The sequence below is a fragment of the Rhinatrema bivittatum genome, chromosome 2 (assembly GCF_901001135.1).
Source record: "Rhinatrema bivittatum chromosome 2, aRhiBiv1.1, whole genome shotgun sequence".
NCBI lineage: Eukaryota > Metazoa > Chordata > Amphibia > Gymnophiona > Rhinatrematidae > Rhinatrema > Rhinatrema bivittatum.
In genome coordinates this window covers 466,300,742-466,318,939 of record NC_042616.1, presented here as the reverse complement: position 1 = coordinate 466,318,939, position 18,198 = coordinate 466,300,742, and the positions used below count along the sequence as shown (strand labels likewise).

Below are 18,198 nucleotides of genomic sequence, written 5' to 3'. Positions count from 1 at the left end.
TCCGGGTATATAGCCTGTACTAAGTTGCTAGCTCGTTGAGTTAGCAAAGGATTGTTCTCGGCCTGTCTAAGCTACTCTGACGCTTCCGTGCTGCTGCTGGAAGCTCTCTCCTCTGCCCTTCAGGGTATTGCTAACCTGGGTACCTGCTCCTCAGAGGGCCCTCTGCTTTATTTCAGGTGCCTTACAGGGATCAGATACTCGCTCCTCGAGGGCCTGCTCTCCCTGCCTCGGTGCCTGTACCATCTTCTTCAACCTGGTGGAATTCATATACCTACAGCAACCATCTAGTGAGTAATCTAACTCTCAGTCTATCTCATCCACAGTACTGCCTTGCTGGGAAACCTACACCGGAATCCCCCTATACCAACGGGGTGAGAAGGGTCCCCTCTGCCGAGGGTCCTGAGACTGCTACTTCCAGACTACCTCACTAGTGCCACTTCTGGTGGTATACTTCAAGCTGTATAAATAAAGAACTAACTCTGTGTTTGTGCATCCTGCTTTTAGCCCAGTACTGTGGCGCCTCACTAGGTTCCTCCCAGTGGGCGTGGTCATCTGCCACAGTACCCAAGAATCCACCCAAACACCGCTTAACCATAACACAGGGGAACCACATGAGACCTCTGGGAGCAGTAGGCCTATACATTCAGCACTGTGGCTAGTTTAATAAACAGGCAACTTGTAGGCTCCTGTGAGCCCCAGCAGATGACACCTTTTTCAGCCAGGGTACTATACACTGAGACTCTCTGCACACCTGCCTTGCTCAGCACAAATGGTTACAGTGACAAACATCACATGAAACGCAGCCTATAGGAGAGCTACTCTTCCGAGAGGGCCACAAAGCAGGACTGTCATTTGGACAAGCAAGGGCCTCTAACCCGAAACCACCCCAGGAGTCCTATGCCTATGTGCAACTAACAAACAAGTTGGCATTAGAGGTACATACATACAGCAGCACAAGATGACTAGCTCTCAGCTGTAAGGCCCTAGGGCCGTGCAGGACTGTCACATCTCTTTAGTGAGCAATGGCAACTGGAGACCTCTAAGGCTAGGCAAATAGCTTCAAACACCTTTGCGATGGGTTTCAATTAGAGGAAGCTTTGGTTAGGAGAAATGGTGGGTGCTATTACAGTCTTTCCACTGGGGTCAGTGGCTCACCCTCAGGTGCTGGGACTTCCCAAGGAGGGCCTGGAAATTCACTTGCCTGTTCTGGTGTTGTTGTTAGTGTTCTCTTCTTCTTCTCTTTTTCTTCATGACTGTGGTGATCCTCATCAAGCATCCAGTATCCCCTCACAAGTACACTTGCCACAAACATAATGGGCCGATTTTAAATTTTACACGCACGGGATACATTTGTGCGTGTTACCGGCGCGCACAAATGTACATCTGATTTTATAACATGCGCACGATGCCGCGCGCGCATGTTATAAAATCCCAGGGTCAGCGCACACAAGGGGGTGCACACATGTGAACCTTGCTATTGTGCCGAGCCCAAGGGAGCCATGATGGTTTTCCCCATTCCCCTTCCCAAGGCTGCTCCGAAATCGGAGCGTCTTCAGAGGCAATTTTTCTACCGCTCCCCCCCCACCTTCCCCTCCTCCCCTATCTAACCCACCCCCCAGCCCTAACTAAATCCCCCTACCTTTGATGCAGAAGATACACCTGCCCGAGGCAGGTGTAACTTGCGTGTGCTGGCCGGGGCTGCGGCATGCCATCCCACGGCAACAGGCCACTGTGCCAGAGGACTTGGGACTGCCCAGGACTGCCCCCAGACCACCGCCATGCCCCCCCTGGCCCTGCCCCCGGACCACAACCATGCTCCCGGCCCTGACCCGGACCGCCCCATTTTTGAAAGCCCCGGACATACGTGTGCATCCCGGGGCTTGCGCCGATGAGCCTATGCAAAATAGGCTTGGCGCATGCAATGGTAGGTTTTCGGGGGTACGCGCATATCTTACATGCGTAACCCTTTGAAAATGTACCCCCAATGAGTCTAGGAAGGCAGGCCAGGTAAGGAAGAGCTGTTTTTATTGGCCCAAGAGGGTATGGGCAGGTGTGTTTGCAAGAAGGCCCCAAATTATCATGCGCAGTAATAGCCGCGAACTGTGGTAACAACCGAATGTGCACGATAATAACGTTTTCCCCCATTCTGCCAAAACAAATAGGTGTAGTTATTTCTGACATTAAATCCCGCATTATTGTGCATTATCAGCTGTGGCAAGAGGTAGGAGACCCTCTTTGCATTTACTCTCCCACTCTCCTCCCACTTGCATACTCAAATGTAGATTTGCATACGCATTTGCATTGCAAAGCATTAGGGCATTATCGCATGCATTAAGGCCCTAACACAAATTGATTATTGACCCAGAGAATGGGAGAAAATCCTTAGTAAATCTGTCTCTGAATCAGGCTTTCATGGACTAAAAAATAGAAAGATTGTAAAACAGAAACCAGTGGTAATTTTCTAAATAATAAAGATGCCAAATATGGTCTAGTGGTAGCTTTTATCTTCCTCTTATTCCCAATGGAAAAAAGGAAGCACATCCAAAATGGTTCTGGGTTGGTGACCTGGAATTACCTGTCAGAAATTCACCTCTGATAGAAACTAAGGTTAACACCTGTCCAAATCAACTTCTATTGACCTTTAGTCATATTAACTCCTACTTCTTTTCCCATACTTTCATTTACTTAATTTATTTATTTATTTAAAGATTGTTATTCCATTTATACGGACCAGATATTCTCAATGGATTATAAGATATGTAAACATCTCAGTAACATACATCACAATGTACTAAATCATTCCAATCCCAACATACCCTATCACAAAGTGTCGAAAATAAAACATTCAACTTACTTTTAAGAAAAAGCTTCTAAAAATAACAATAATTTCAGCTTCTTCCAAAAGAAAGCATAGTCAGATATTATCTGTAGCTCCAATAGCAGGCCATTCCAAAGGATGGACCCTATAAACAGGCCCTATCTTTGATCTGTTGAAAATGCACATCTTTTACTGATGGGACTACCTCAGATCAGAGACTCTGTGCAGGTACATATGTTATCAAAACATTAGATAAATAACTTGGCCCAATCCCAATAATTACACGAAACACTATACTTTATCCTATAAAAGGACTGGCAGCCACATAGGTGTCACATGCTCTTGTGTGGTCCTGCAATGAAACATGTTGCACATTTTGCAAAATCTCGGAGGGCAATTAGGTAGACCACATAAAGATAGAATAGTCCAATGCAATCAATACAAAGGCTTGAACAGCCATCCAAAAGGCCTTTCCTGTAAAAAAAAATGTCTAAGCTTCCTTGATAATCTCAACTGAAAAATCCTGCTTTAAGAGTGGCCCCAATCTGTCCTTTCAGAGTTAGACGGGTATCAATCCAAAAACCTCTAATTCTTTCATACTATCAACTGGATTCAATGGGGTTCCCTCAAAGTCTGTGTACTGTGTTAAATTCTGGTCGCTGCATCTCAAAAAAGATATAGTTGCGATGGAGAAGGTACAGAGAAGGGCAACCAAAATGATAAAGGGGATGGAACAGCTCCCCTATGAGGAAAGGCTGAAGAGGTTAGGGCTGTTCAGCTTGGAGAAGAGACGGCTGAGGGGGGATATGATAGAGGTCTTTAAGATCATGAGAGGTCTAGAACGGGTAAATGTGAATTGGTTATTTACTCTTTCGGATAATAGAAGGACTAGGGGGCACTCCTTGAAGGTAGCATGTGGCACATTTAAAACTAATCGGAGAAAATTCTTTTTCACTCAATGCATAATTAAACTCTGGAATTTGTTGCCAGGGGATGTGGTTAGTGCAGTTAGTGTAGCTGTGTTTAAAAAAGGTTTGGACAAGTTCTTGGAGGAGAAGTCCATTACCTGCTATTAATCAAGTTGACTTAGAAAATAGCCACTGCTATTACTAGCATCAGTAGCATGGGATATACTTAGTTTTGGGTACTTGCCAGGTTCTTATGGCCTGGATTGGCCACTGTTGGAAACAGGATGCTGGGCTTGATGGACCCTTGGTCTGACCCAGTATGGCATGTTCTTAGGTTCTTAGATCACTTGACTGACTTCAGTCTTTACAGAGTTCAGAAACAAATTATTATCAACTATTCAAGTTCTCCCAAACTGTTCTCCATAAGCTGATCTGTTTCTGTCATACTACTTCACACTGGAAAGTACAGCTTTACATATTCTGCATATATCTTATAGGATAAACCTTGACAGTCCATAAGACAACAGAGCAGCTCTATATAAACATTAAATAAGGAGGAGGAGAAGGCACCGTCCCGTCCCCCCCTCCCCCTATAAAGAGAGGAGTTAGACAAGGATGCCCCTTGTCACCCATCCTTTATATCTTTTCAATAGATCCTCTTATTCAAAAATAGCTGCAAATGAATACATTTTGAGTTCTTGGTGGGGAAGGAGAACTTTAAAACTGCGACATTTATGGATGATGACTTAGTGTTTCTGAGAAATCTTAGAGAAGCGCTGGAGAGGGGTTTACAAATCCAAACAGATTTTGGCACGTTTGCTGGCTTAAAAATTAATCAGGATAAATCTGAAGCTTTAGATGTTACAGGTGCCCTTAAAGAGAGGTGCGGAGGAAATTTCCTTTTACGGTGGGTGGAAACTGAAATGAAGTATCAAGGTATCTGCATTCCTACTAAAATAAAGAAAATATAGGAAGAAAATCTAGGACCACCAAAAAAATGCCTAATTAAAGTTTTGAAGTCTTGGATGGGGTTGCCACTGTAGACAGGGGTTGACAGGTAGAATACAATTATTAAAGATGATGGAGTTATAAAAGTGGTCGTATTTTTTTTTTTTACAAATGCTATCTTTATGGCTTCATAAGAATGATGTCCGGGTTATCAATAGGAGCATTAATGCTTTTTTTATGGAGAGGGCAGAAATCCAGAATCCCTTTATCAGAATTAATGAAAGATCAAATTATGGGAGGACTAAGGCCTAGATTCACTAATACCGCCGGGCTGTTTGAATCGTGCAGTACAGGGGGGAGGGGGCGAAGCGGGGGGGCGGGCCGCAGGCCTGCGAAAGCCAGCAGCGATCACACCTTTGCGGTGCAATCGCTGCCGGCTTTCGCACCCTATAGCGCCATCATAAAAGGTGCTATTGGGTGCAAAATAGACAGCGAAAAAGGTTCTTACCTTTTCACTGTCCGCGATGTCTTCATGGCATCCACCCCGGTGCCGCCCCGACTCCTCCTGTTACGGACTTGATGCCACCCCCATTTAGTGATCGCACACGAAAAGTCCCTTTTCGCGTGCAATCGCTTTGGAAAATGACCCTCTAGGTGTCCAAATTTGCAAAATTATGACATAGCTTATTTATTGAGACACTTGAGAGATTGGATATATAAAACATCCTATTATACACCTCTTGCATTTCTAAAAAGTTGGGCGAGACTTTTCACACTAGGGAATCTGTTGCAAATCAAAAAAATGATTTACTGGGAAGGTTTACTGAGCATATCATGGTAAATGCTTGTAGGAAGGCTTGGTATATAATCTGTAGGATACAGAAAGTGGCAAACCTAATGATAGCACTTGTGTCTATACAGGGAAATCCGTACTTTGTTCCAGGCATTAATAATCCCATTTTCTCTCAATGGAAAGCTCAGGGTTTAGTGCGGTTATCACAATTAATCATTGCCAACAACAGTTTGTTGCATAGCTTTCAGGAATTTCAGGTAGCTTTGTAATATCTCAAGTAGAGATTTTTATGGATCCTTACAAATTAGGCATTATGGGGCAGATTTTCAAAGGGTTAAGCGTGTAACTCCGAAAACCTGCTCCTGCGCGCGCCAAGCCTATTTTGCATAGGCTTGGCGATGCGTGCAAGCCCCGGGACGCGCATATGTCCCGGGGCTTTGAAAAAGGTGCGGGAAGGGGATGGGGTTGTGAACGGGGCACCGGTCCGGGGGCAAGACCGAGGCCTCCGGCACAGCGGCTGTGCTGGGAGATGGCATGCCGGCAGACAGCCGGCGCGCACAAGTTATGCCTGCCAGAAGCAAGTGTAACTATTGAAAACTAGGTGGGGGGGGGATTTAGATAGGGCTGGGGGGTGGCTTAGATTGGGGAAGGGAGGGAAGTTGGGGGGGAGCAGAAGGAATGTTCCCTCCGAGGCGCTCCAATTTCAGAGCGGCCTCGGAGGGAACAGCCTCGAAGGGAACAGGGAAAGCCATCGGGGGCTCCCCTAGGGTTCGGCACATGCAAGGTGCACAAGTGTGCACCCCCTTGCACACGCTGACCCCGGATTTTGTAACATGCACACAACAGCACGCGCATGTTATAAAATCGGGTGTACATTTGTACGCACCGGGTAGCACGCACAAATGTACCCCATGTGCGCAGGTTACAAAATCTTCCCCTATATATATGAAACTTTGAGAAAGAGTTTGATGCTTTTCAAATATTGGAGGAGTTGCTTCAAAGCAATGATGGTAAAAGGCATTCCTGTACTCAATATAGCAATTCTTTACAAGCAATTAAGATGGGTGGAGAATACAAAGCTATTTGGGGTAAGTGGAGTGCACTCTCTGATTATAAGGGTATCTTTCACAGAGTTGAATTGTTTTGAAATGTTCGCGAATATATCTGCAAATATATTACTGCACGAAATTCAGTTTAAATTTTTGTAGCAGGTGTACATTTCTCAAGCAAGAGCCTTCCATATGGGAGTGATCTCTTCCAATATATGTATCAAATGTTCGACTGAATAGGGGATTTTCTCCATAGCTTTTGGGGATGCACTTTAATACAAAAGTTTTGGGTAAAGCTACAAATGTTTGTATAGCAGCTGTGGTCTAGACCTGTCCCTTTTAGAAGCTAAAGTATGGTTATTTGGCATTTATGTGAATCTGTCACTGAGCTTAGAAAAGAGACGCCAAGGTTTTCTGGACAAAGCATCATATTAATATATTGACTTAAACAGGAGAGTCCAAAAATTACTCAGTGGAAACAAGCTTTGTTCGAATTGCTAACTTTTGAGTATTTAATGACGAAGAAAGTTTCACAAAAGAAATTGGAGTGCATGCTTGAAATATGGGAAGATTATATGTTTTCTATGTTTTCTCATATCAGAAATCTGAGCTATAATTTATAATTTATAATATATATCTGATACGCTGCTAGGTGAGGAGTATGGAGTATCAAGAATATTAATGTATCTTAAATTGGCTTAAGGCAGTGGTTCCTAACCCTGTCCTGGGGACCCCCCAGCCAGTCAGGTTTTCAGAATATCCACAATGAATATGCATGAGAGAAAATTTGCTTGCACTGCCTCCATAACATGCAAAGTTCCTCTCATGCATATTCATTGTGGATATCCTGAAAACCCGATTGGCTGGGGGTCCCCAGAACAGGGTTGGGAACCACTGGCTTAGGGGATAGCATTTTACTGTAAATTTGGTTCAAATAGAGATTTTAAGTGTAAACTTAAATTGAAGTACTCTCCTATATCACCATTAATATGGGTTGTAAGTAATAGTGGATAATATGGGGTCACAGTGTCACCAGATATAGAACAGAGATTCTTAGAATATATGTCTACATCAGTGCTGTATAAGAGTGTGCGAGGGCTAAAGGGGGAGGGATATGGAAATGAACAGTATGTACTGATATTATTTGTTGCTGGTTGATTTTCATATTTGTGTTTTTGTGTTTTCTGTGTCATACTGTGTAAAATGCTAATAAAGAAAGTTTGAAAAAAAAAAACTGAAAACAAAAGTCCCTACAGATGAGGCATCTCTATGGTCCTTTTACAGGACCCCCAAGCTTCTAAGTAAATTAAAAATTATAACAAACATAATTAATATAATTATTATTAATTGCAGTAGTCTTGCTGGATAAAAGATCAGACATAAAAGTTTAATTATATCCCATTGTGTCTATTAAGAATGTGAAATTAATCTAAATTACATATTATTCATTGTTAAAATATTGTTGAGCATCTAATGATATAAAAGGCAATTTTCCAATAATCTGTGCAATTGTACTTTTAGTGCACATATTTTAAGCTAAATGTCTTCTTTTAGCTTTCCAATCACACTTTTATTATATTCTCTGGTGATACTCCTCCACTGCTATTCCATTATTAGTCTATTCACTCATAAGAACATAAGAAAATGCCATACTGGGTCAGACCAAGGGTCCATCAAGCCAGCATCCTGTTTCCAACAGTGGCCAATCCAGGCCATAAGAACCTGGCAAGTACCCAAAAACTAAGTCTATTCCATGTTACTATTGCTAATGGCAGTGGCTATTCTCTAAGTGAACTTAATAGCAGGTAATGGACTTCTCCTCCAAGAACTTATCCAATCCTTTTTTAAACACAGCTATACTAACTGCACTGATCACATCCTCTGGCAACAAATTCCAGAGTTTAATTGTGCGTTGAGTAAAAAAGAACTTTCTCCGATTAGTTTCAAATGTGCCTCATGCTAACTTCATGGAGTGCCCCCTAGTCTTTCTACTATCCGAAAGAGTAAATAACCGATTCACATCTACCCATTCTAGACCTCTCATGATTTTAAACATCTCTATCATATCCCCTACCTCTATCATATCCCCCGAGCTCTGTTTGGGCCTTCTTTTCTTCTCTTGCCACACTCCTGTCATTTGGGCTCTGAATTCCTCTCATGACTTTCAGTACCAGCTTTATGATCATCACTCTCCCAGATTTATCTCTCTGCAATAGAAGTTTCACCCAGAATCAAGTCCCAAATCTTAATCAGCTTTTTCCACCTATCTAAAGATTTTACATGGGCTAAAATAAAATTACTAATCTGTTCTCCTGAATCTACTTCCCCCCTCCCCCCAGCCTCTCTTTCTATCCCTATGGATAACACTTCCATTCTAGACACTCAAAATTTACTCACTGGCGGGAAGAAGGGGTGGGAGGGGAGACAAGAAAGAAATTTTAAGCAAGGTTGACAAGCTTGAAAACAGAGCTCGGCGGGACAATCTTAGGTTTATGGGTTTCCCCGAAGAAGTGGAGGAGAGATCCCTGTGTGCTCTTTTAACTGAATGGATCCCAGATGCCCTAGCTCTCCCTCACTTGCAGGGAAAACTCGTGGAGGAGCATGCCCATAGGCTCGGAGCGAAGGGCACGGGCTCAGGGAGGCGAAGCGCGAAGGGCGCAGGCTCAGGTAGGCCGTGGCTGGTAATTGCAAAGATTCTAAAGTCAGCCCACAAAACGGAAATCTGGAGGGCTACCCGCACCAAATCAGCACTCCAGTATCAGGGCCATCCCATCCGGGTTTTCCAGGATTTCTCTGCCGTGTTGGCGGCCTGGCGCGGATTCGCCGCACTCTGCACAACCCTGCACAATAGAGGAATTAAATTCTCCTTGTTGTTTCCAGCCAGACCAGATTTGGCATGTGGATAATCCACACTTCTTTGATACCCCGGAGACAGCACAGGCATTTGTGGATAAAATGCCTGTGCTGTCTCGAGATGCCAGATCTTCCACTATGGAAGATCTGGCATCTCGAGAGGTGCCACGTCGGCATAGGACATTTCTAGCGGTATGGAATTCCTATCTTCAGCATCTGCCTCATCGTGCACGCAGCCTTGCAATGAATGACTAGCTCTCTGTACTCTAGTTCTTCACCACATCTCCACCTTGGACACTCAGTCGCTTGGACTCATCTCACCATGTACATTAGGGTAGGGGAGGGAGGATGGGTAGGGTTTGGAGGGAGAGGAGGGTTGGGGGGGAGAGGGGTTGAACTGCTAGTAGCTACTTGTTTGTTCTGTTGATGTTCCGAGGTTGGGTCAGGAACCACCTGCCTCCGTGTTGTATTATTATGGTATGTAAATACCAATAAAAATTGTTTGAACAAAGAAAGAAATTTTAATAGGCTTTGATAAGTATAGAAAGATGAAATCATCTCATCCCTGAGATTGTGGCAGCTAGTCACTAGAAGGTATAGTGAAAGAGAAAAAAATTGAGATTGATTTTTAAGACAGAAGTTCTTGAGAATTGTAGTACCAGAAGGTTCTGACCTTGAAATTGTCAGCGGGTAGGACCAGGTAAGACCAATTAGTCTTACTTACCCTGGAATTCATCATTCTGCTATGTCGCAAAAAAAAAAAAAAAGGGGGTGGGGGAGATACTGAGCCGCCTGCTGCATCTCATGCAGCAGGCGGCTCAGTATCACAACTGTGGCGGTAGGTTTTCACCCGCCGCAGTTGTGATCATGCTGCCCACTATCGCCCCCATAGCTCCAATAGAAAGGCTGTAGATAATTTCAACGCCACTGCCAGTGAAAATGAGTAAAACATTATCACCCGCAGCGTACCGGCATCAAACTTTTATTAACCCCACCCAAACCCCACCATTACTCCACCTCTTTTCCTCATTTACATTTTAACATAATTATGTGATAACAGCCCATTGCATTTTGATGAATGGCCGTGTTAGAGAGCACAGAGGTGCCTGACCCAGAAACTGTTGGGAAGCTAAAGGGTCCAAAGACTGCTTGGAAGGCATTGACCCAAGCAGATGAGGCCAGAACAGACTGAGAGACATCTCACTGGTAGGCGATATATGTTTAAGAAGGCCAGATTGCCTGTGCTTGGGGGTCTAGAAGCATGACAGAGTTCAGTAGGAGAGGGTATTTAGCAACAGTAGAAAAGTTATGCTAACTTGCATGTAAATGCTTCCTCTACATGTTTGAGAATGCTCTGGTGCTGCATGAGTTGGAACTGTGATCTGTAATTTCCAGGATCTGGGAAGGCATGACCGGTACTTTTTAAAACTAAAGGTTAGAGGCAAGAGAGACCTTTATCCAAGCCCTCAAGACTGCCCAGGAGTTATCCATAGGATCTAGAGCCAAGACAGTGATAGATTACAAACTTTTAATTTGAGTTCCAGCAATAATTTTCTTTGCTAGATTTTTCTGTGATGAGTACAATATGAAACCCCCCTCCCAACAGAGAGGGGGTAAAGAGCATGCTACCATTTAAGTGAACTGCAGCAGAAAAAAAAGAGGACAATGCAGTATGCAACATGTGCTGCCAGCCCAGGAAACACAGAATGAGATTGATAAGGTTGTGAGACCCTTACTATAAAGGTGCTCTCACACTTCTGAAGCTTCCTCACTCCATGTTTTCCCCACCAAGTATGGGATCTCCAAACTCTCCTCCACCTCTGGGACTCAGGTTGCATCCCCTGGCTCTTTACTTTTGAGGAAAAACATCTCTCTGCCTTGAGGAAAAGAAGTCCCTGCAGAGCCCTCTCAGAAGAGAGGCCATCCCAGGAGAAATCACTCATCTGCTGGGGAAACCTTCAAATTCTCCCACCAATTTCTAAACCCAGGACTTTTGGGTTTAGAATTCTCTACAGGACTTTTCTCCTCATCCTTAAAGATGAACCTATCCCATTAGGGTGGTCTATTAATCACTCTTCTCACATTTCACTCCATGCAAATACATTGTGCAATTTTATCAGAAAAATTGTCATCTATTGGTTGCTTATGATACTACATTTCCCACACAAAGTATTGGCAGGTTCAGACAGCTTCTTATCTCTTATACAGTGGTTCCCAACCCTGTCCTGGGGACCCTACAGCCAGTCAGGTTTTCAGGATATCCATAATGAATATGCATGAGAGAAAATTTGCATGAACTGCCTCCATAACAAGCAAGTTTTCTCTCATGCACATTCATTGTGGATATCCTGAAAACCCGACCGGCTGGGGGGTCCCCAAAACAGGACAGGGTGGGGAACCACTGTCCTATAGCATTCCCATACAGTCCTTAAATTTCCACATCAACAAATCTAAGGCCACCCAGAATCCTCTCCAGGGGTCTTTTAGTGATAATGAAGGATTCCAAGTTGGGAGACCCATCACATTAAAATTTGATAGCCTCAAATTTCCTATTGTGTCAAAGTGGGCTGCAATCCACCAGTATGACTGATGCAATAGCATGTCCTATCTGGTGCAGCAATGTCTAGTTTTGTCAGGCAGTCTCCAGGTGCTCCCATGTGAGGCTCTATACATGACAAAGAAAGAAGTGAAGGTTGTATCTTTTATTTCTTGGTGCAAAAATGTATCCAAAAATACATGTAATACCCCCCTTGACTGCTTACCTTATGGGGCATTCTTGGGTCTGGGACCAACCTGGTGGGAACCCTCCCTTAGGGTAGATTCAGTTGGTCCTCACGTTCTTGGTGCCTGGTGCCTCCACCTGGGGAAGAAGATGTTAGTGGGTGGGATTTCCCTCCCTTCACTGTAGAAAAACTAATGGGACTGTGAACAAGGCTGGCAGGATGTACAAATATATACTAGTTTATTAGACTATAAAAGTATATACATTTCTGCATGACTATGTATATTACTAATAGGATGTCAAGCAGCACACTTAACTACTTGTAGTTAATAGTCTCATGCCATACGACTAAATACATTTCTACAAGATTGCAAGAAAATGTAATATTTGGCAATTTGGGATTGTTGGCCCCCACAGAATACTGACATATGGAATAGAAGGGACATCTTGTGTTCCCCCTTAATCAAGTATTATTATTATTATTATCCTCCCCCTTTTTCCCAAGTCTCAACCATGTGAAAAGATGCAACTGGGCTGGTGTGCAGTGTTGGCCTGGGGGGTCTGTTGTATCTAAACCACTGCCATCTCCTTGGTGTCACTACCACTCTGCTGAAAAGTCCATGCCAATGCTGGGGTCCATGCCCTCCTGGGGACCTCACTCCATCTCCATGTCTGTTGCTGGGGTCCACACTATCCTGGGGGATCCTGACTCCACCTCCTGGAATGCTGCTGGGTCTATGACCTCCTGGAGGGATCTATAGATCTGCCACTGGGGTCTCCTTGTTCAAGGGGACCCAGAATCACCTCCCAACCTGTCACTGGTGTCCCCTTCCTCTTGCGGGACTGCTCAAAATGCTGCTGGGTTCCCCTTCCTCCTGGGGGGGCCGCTTGATCTGCCACTGGGGTCCCCTTGCTGAAGGGGGACCCAGGAACACCTCATGCTCTGCCACTGGGGTCCCCTTCTGCCTGTGAGACTGTGTGATCTGCTGCTGTGGTTCCCTTGCTCAAGGGGGAGCCAGTGTCACCTCCCAATCTGCTGCTGTCCTTCGGTGCCTCTCTCTTGGTTGTAGGGATTTTCCTGGCTTGGATTTACAGCTCCAATAGGCACATGGCTTGTTTAGCATTCAGTGATTCTGCAATCCGAGCTTTTAGTGATTTTAGCTCTGCTAAGCTCAAGGCCAGTCATTCACTGTTACCCAGCTTAGATGGGTCACCTTCTTTCAGCCAAAAGGCCAAGAGACCCAGGTAGGACCATGGGAAGAGAATGTGTACACACCCTTCCATCCTGCCTGGCCTTTTTTTCTTCTGTTGTCTGAGAAATGGGTACCCAAGGATCTGACTCAACTTGTTAGTCAGGGTAAGAATCTGTTTGCTTCCTAGGACTGTTTTTCAGTACAAGCTGTGACATGCAAATTTCCTACCTGATTCTCTGACTCATCTATTCAATGTTCACATCTCAGCTCGGGCTGCAATATCATAACAAAGTTAACTTGATGCAACAATACAACAATATACAACAGTAAAGAGAGGGCAGAGACAAACTTCCAAGCAGCAAAGACACTATATAGTACCATCCTAGTAGTTTAAACCCAGTCCAGAAGGCAAAGATCCTTTTCAAGCCATCCCCATACCACCGAGCCAACCCCAACCTGTTATGGTTGGTTGGCTCCAACAACGCACAAGGGCTTCTCAACTGTCCAGCTTCATCCATGTCCCCCCCATAAGACCCACCAGCCAAGAGTACTGGAAGCAGAGGGGTTGAATAAGAAAGGAGGGTGATGTGTTTCATGACAGACCTGCGGCCCACATTATCTCCGACAGCCCAGGACCCACCTGAGCTGCTGTTCCAGTATACTAATAAGTTTGGTAATGCATATGCACATATCTCTAGCAAAATAGCTACCATATTATGTACTTCTGAATCCTGTCCCAGAATGCCCTAGCCTCCCCCTTTTTTCAAGGTAAAATGTATACATGAAACGGAAAATGTGTGCACTCTGAATGTTTATTATTTTTATTCTTTACTTTGAAATTTTTCAAAACAATTACCATCAAGCAAACTTGATTTTATGAAAAAACACAGCAATAACAATTGCTGCCAATTTAGACCACAATCAGAGGGAGTCACAAAAGGATATATATCTAAAGAAATAAACAAATGAAACAAAATTATTCAGAGTAGTTAAATCACAAGCAGATTGTGATACATTGCAGGAGAATCTTGCAAGACTGGAAAAATGGGTATCCAATGGGAGATGAAATTTAATGTGGACAAGTGCAAGATGTTGCTTATAGGGAAAAATAACCCATGCATTAGTTACACGATGTTAGGTTCCATATTAGGAGCTACCAAACAGGAAAAAGATCTAGGTATCACAGTGGATAATACATTGAAATTGTCGGATCAGTGTCCTGCATCAGTCAAAAAAGCAAACATAATGTTAGGAATTATTAGGAAGGGAATGGTGAATAAAACGGAAAATGTGATAATGCCTCTGTATCACTCCATGTTGAGACCGCACCTTGAGTACTGTGTACAGTTCCGGTCACCGTATCTGAAAAAAGATATAGTTGCACTGGAGAAGGTACAGAGAAGGGCGACCAAAATGATAAAGGGGATGGAAAGACTAAAGAGGTTAATGCTGTTCAAATTGGAGAAGAGATGGCTGAGGGGGGGATATGATAGAGGTCTAAAATCATGAGAAGTCTTGAACGATATGTGAATCGGTTATTTACACTTTCAGATATCAGAAGGACTAGGGGGCACTCCATGAAGTTAGCAAGTAGCACATTTAAGACTAATCGAAGAAAATTATTTTTCACTTAATGCACAATTAAACTCTGGAATTTGTTGCCAGAGGATGTGGTTAGTGCAGGTAGTGTAGCTGGGTTTAAAAAGTGCTTGGATAAGTTCTTGCAGGAGAATTCCATTACCTGCTATTAATCAAGCTTACTTAGGGAATAGTCACTGCTATTAATTGCATCAATAGCATAGGATCTTCTTAGTGTTTGGCTACTTGCCAGGTTCTTGTAGCCTGGATTGACCACTGTTAGAAATAGGATGCTGGGCTTGATGGATCCGTGGTCTGACCCAGCATGGCAAGTTCTTATGAGATTACCACAACACATCATGGATCTTGCTGTGGCACAGCAGTATGCCGTGACACAATAGTGGAGAGCTTTGCACTCCTGTAGCGAATCACATTTCCCTTGAAGCTCTTTTAAGCTTCCATTCACTGCTTCTAATGTCTAAGAATGCTTCTCAACCTTCACAGAAAGACCCCCTTAGGTTTCCAGCATAGCTTCATTTTTTGAAGAAACATCCACGATGAATCTACTGTGACTACTGCAGGCTTAATAATCGTGGAATAAACCATGGTAGGCTTTATAGCCTAGCCGGTAGGAGTAGAAGAAAACAATCCTACTGATGGGAGCTCGCCACCTAGTATGGGAGAGGGAAAAGATGAAGAAGAAGACCGTTCCATCCCAGGCACAGATCCCATGAAGTTAGAGGAATGGGAACATTAGGGCTAAGTGAGATTGAAGGATCACTGGGAGTGGGGGAAGAAGCCCCCAAGTTCCTCTTGACCCTAAATTATCTGAAACAAAAAAGAGTCCAGCTCTTATACTGCCTGGGCAGAAGAAAAAGCAACTAATGATGCAGGCGAGAGCAGACAAGCAGAACCTTTTCACTTCTTTCCCATCTCAACTGATTGGATTCCAGAAAAAACTACAGAGCTCCAAGTTTGGTGACAAGGGGTGTGCCCCTTTGTTGTGCTCTTGACACTGGCTTCTTATGGGTCCCGGCAGCCTTCTGATGACATTGGGGGCCAAAAACAGCAGAAACCTCCCAGTCAGAGTGCCGATGTCTTGGCTTCAGACAGCACTTCCCATTGAGTCCGCAGGCACTGGCATCTTATGGGTCCCGGCAGCCCTCCAATGATGTTGGGGGGCGGGAACTGCAGAAACCTCCTGGTAGGTTTTCCGATGTTGGAGCTTCAGACGGCGCTCCCTCCTCAATGCTTATAACTTGCATATACATGGGTACATGCTACTTATGCGCATATCTGTCATTTTTACATGCAAAACCCCTTTGAAAATGTACTCCTCTGTGGGTACTGGGAGCTAATAGAGTAAAAAGTGAGAAGAGTTTGTAAGTAGTTCTTCTCTCCAAGAGGAAGATATATATAGCTGTTGAGGATATGGTGCATTATCCTTCCCTGAACATTTTTAACTATCGCAGCATAGTTGCAGAAGCCTATATAACCTGATATAATTATCAGTGTCTCCCAATTCCCTGCTACTTACTCTGACTGACAATAATACCAGACAATAAAAGTTTTGATGGTTGAAAAATGTCTTTAGAGTGAGTCCTCAGTTTTCTGGTTGCCATGTGCTTTTGGGAGTAAAGAGGAGACAGCAGCAGAAGGGAGACACAGAGAGGATTCTCCTATGCTGAGATCCCTATCTAGCTTAGGACACATTGCATACGCTCTTTGCCTCTGGGCCCAGATCTACTATTCCATCTGCACAACCCGGCTTCTTTCTTTTCATCTCTCCTGAGAGACTGCCACTCGGTTCATTCAGGTGGCCAGGCCCTCTCACATTTTGTGGGCCCCCGTCCAGGAGAGGATACATTAATAATAAATAAATAAATTACCTATCACATTGATGTTCATGCAACACCGTTATAGACCGAAACCTCCCCTGAGCCGTAAAACTACCTGCAACAAAAGAATAAATACCTTTTCCGAGAAAATAAGCCATTCACTTTTTCTTCTCTTTCATATTTCTCGTTCCCTTTCTGCTATGACATCCTCCAGATCACCAACAGAGTAAGCAAGAGTTAGAAACATCTGTAGGGCAAGAAAATATTAAAAATGACAACATGAAATGGCAAGGGTATCAAAGAGCTGTGAATGTGATGGGGTTTCTTTTATTTTTTATTATGAAGTATCCATGTTTCACTTCTGTCGTATATGCGTGTGAAGCACAATAGTTTACTCAAAATGAATGTGATAAAAAAAAAAAAAAGCTACAATTGATGGGGGAGATTTGACAGTGAGATATTCTTCCACCAATCAGACTTTACCCACAAGTCCAGCTTCTTATTATAATTCCCCTGGCAATCATACATCATTTATGGATGGTTGTTCTAAAGCCTATTAAAGAGTGGCCCCACTCCGACCCTCATCCTTTACCTTATGCTGCATCAAGTAACAGAGAAGTAATCTAGAAAGGAAAATGGGAGAAAGCAAAGCAAAACAAAATAAAATTCCTGTTCTGCTCTGCAGCCTTCTTCTTGAGACCATACAAGGGAAATGAATGCTGACTTATCATGTGCTGTCAGCACTGGGTTCCTTTATTTGATTGTGAGGCAGAATGACAAAAAAAAAAAAAAAAACCCCAGAAAGTTTTCCACATTTGGAAATTTGTTTTCTCAGCTTTACTGCTGACTTTTCCCTTGCCAAAGTGTGAGAATGTGAGCATCCTCCTCATTGCATATCTGCTGTTTAGTGTTTCCAGCTCTGCTAAAACACGCAGAAGTTTAGACCATGATAATATCCATGGAGGGCAAGAGGGAGCTAACACTTCACATGCCCATTGCAGAAAATCAGATGGCAGTGATAACATTAGCTGTTGTTTAAGTCATTTGTATTCATTGTTGCTCCTGTGGTTTGTGAATACTTGCAACGTGTTTTTTTCATTTGGGACAACTCATGTCTTAATAAACCATGGTCTTGATGTTTGCTTGCAGTTTGTATGATTTTTTTTTTTAAATTCCTTCAGCCTGTTAGCACAGGACAGCATTAACTTTGCTTTAACTTACGCTTCCTATAGTTACATTGTTGTTTTTAATCCTTGTTGAGAAAAAAAGTTAATATTTGACAGATGATATTCCTCTTCCTCCTACACAAACAGAGTTAGGCTGGTGGGCAAAAAAATTACCAGCCATTTATTTTAATTTTTACTTCTCAACACCAAATGTCAGAACTAGTTTTTCCCTAGCAGAAAAAAAAAATGTGTTGCTGAGTAGCAGAATGAATTTCACTGTTATTTAACTAGACATAACTTTGGGCCCTATGCACCAAAAGGTGAATTTTAAA

At 43.4% G+C, this 18,198-nt stretch overlaps 1 long non-coding RNA gene across 1 annotated transcript in view; it reads right to left on the bottom strand.

Moving 5' to 3' along the window:
• The window catches only part of LOC115086174, a 40,088-nt gene extending 22,772 nt beyond the window's left edge, over positions 1–17,316 (bottom strand). The window contains exons 1-3 of the long non-coding RNA XR_003855123.1: positions 17,293–17,316; positions 16,837–16,947; positions 12,132–12,229 (exon numbers count right to left, since the gene is read on the bottom strand). This is a non-coding gene — a long non-coding RNA (uncharacterized LOC115086174). The remainder of the gene's footprint in view (positions 1–12,131; positions 12,230–16,836; positions 16,948–17,292) is intronic.
• Positions 17,317–18,198: the final 882 nt, after the last annotated feature.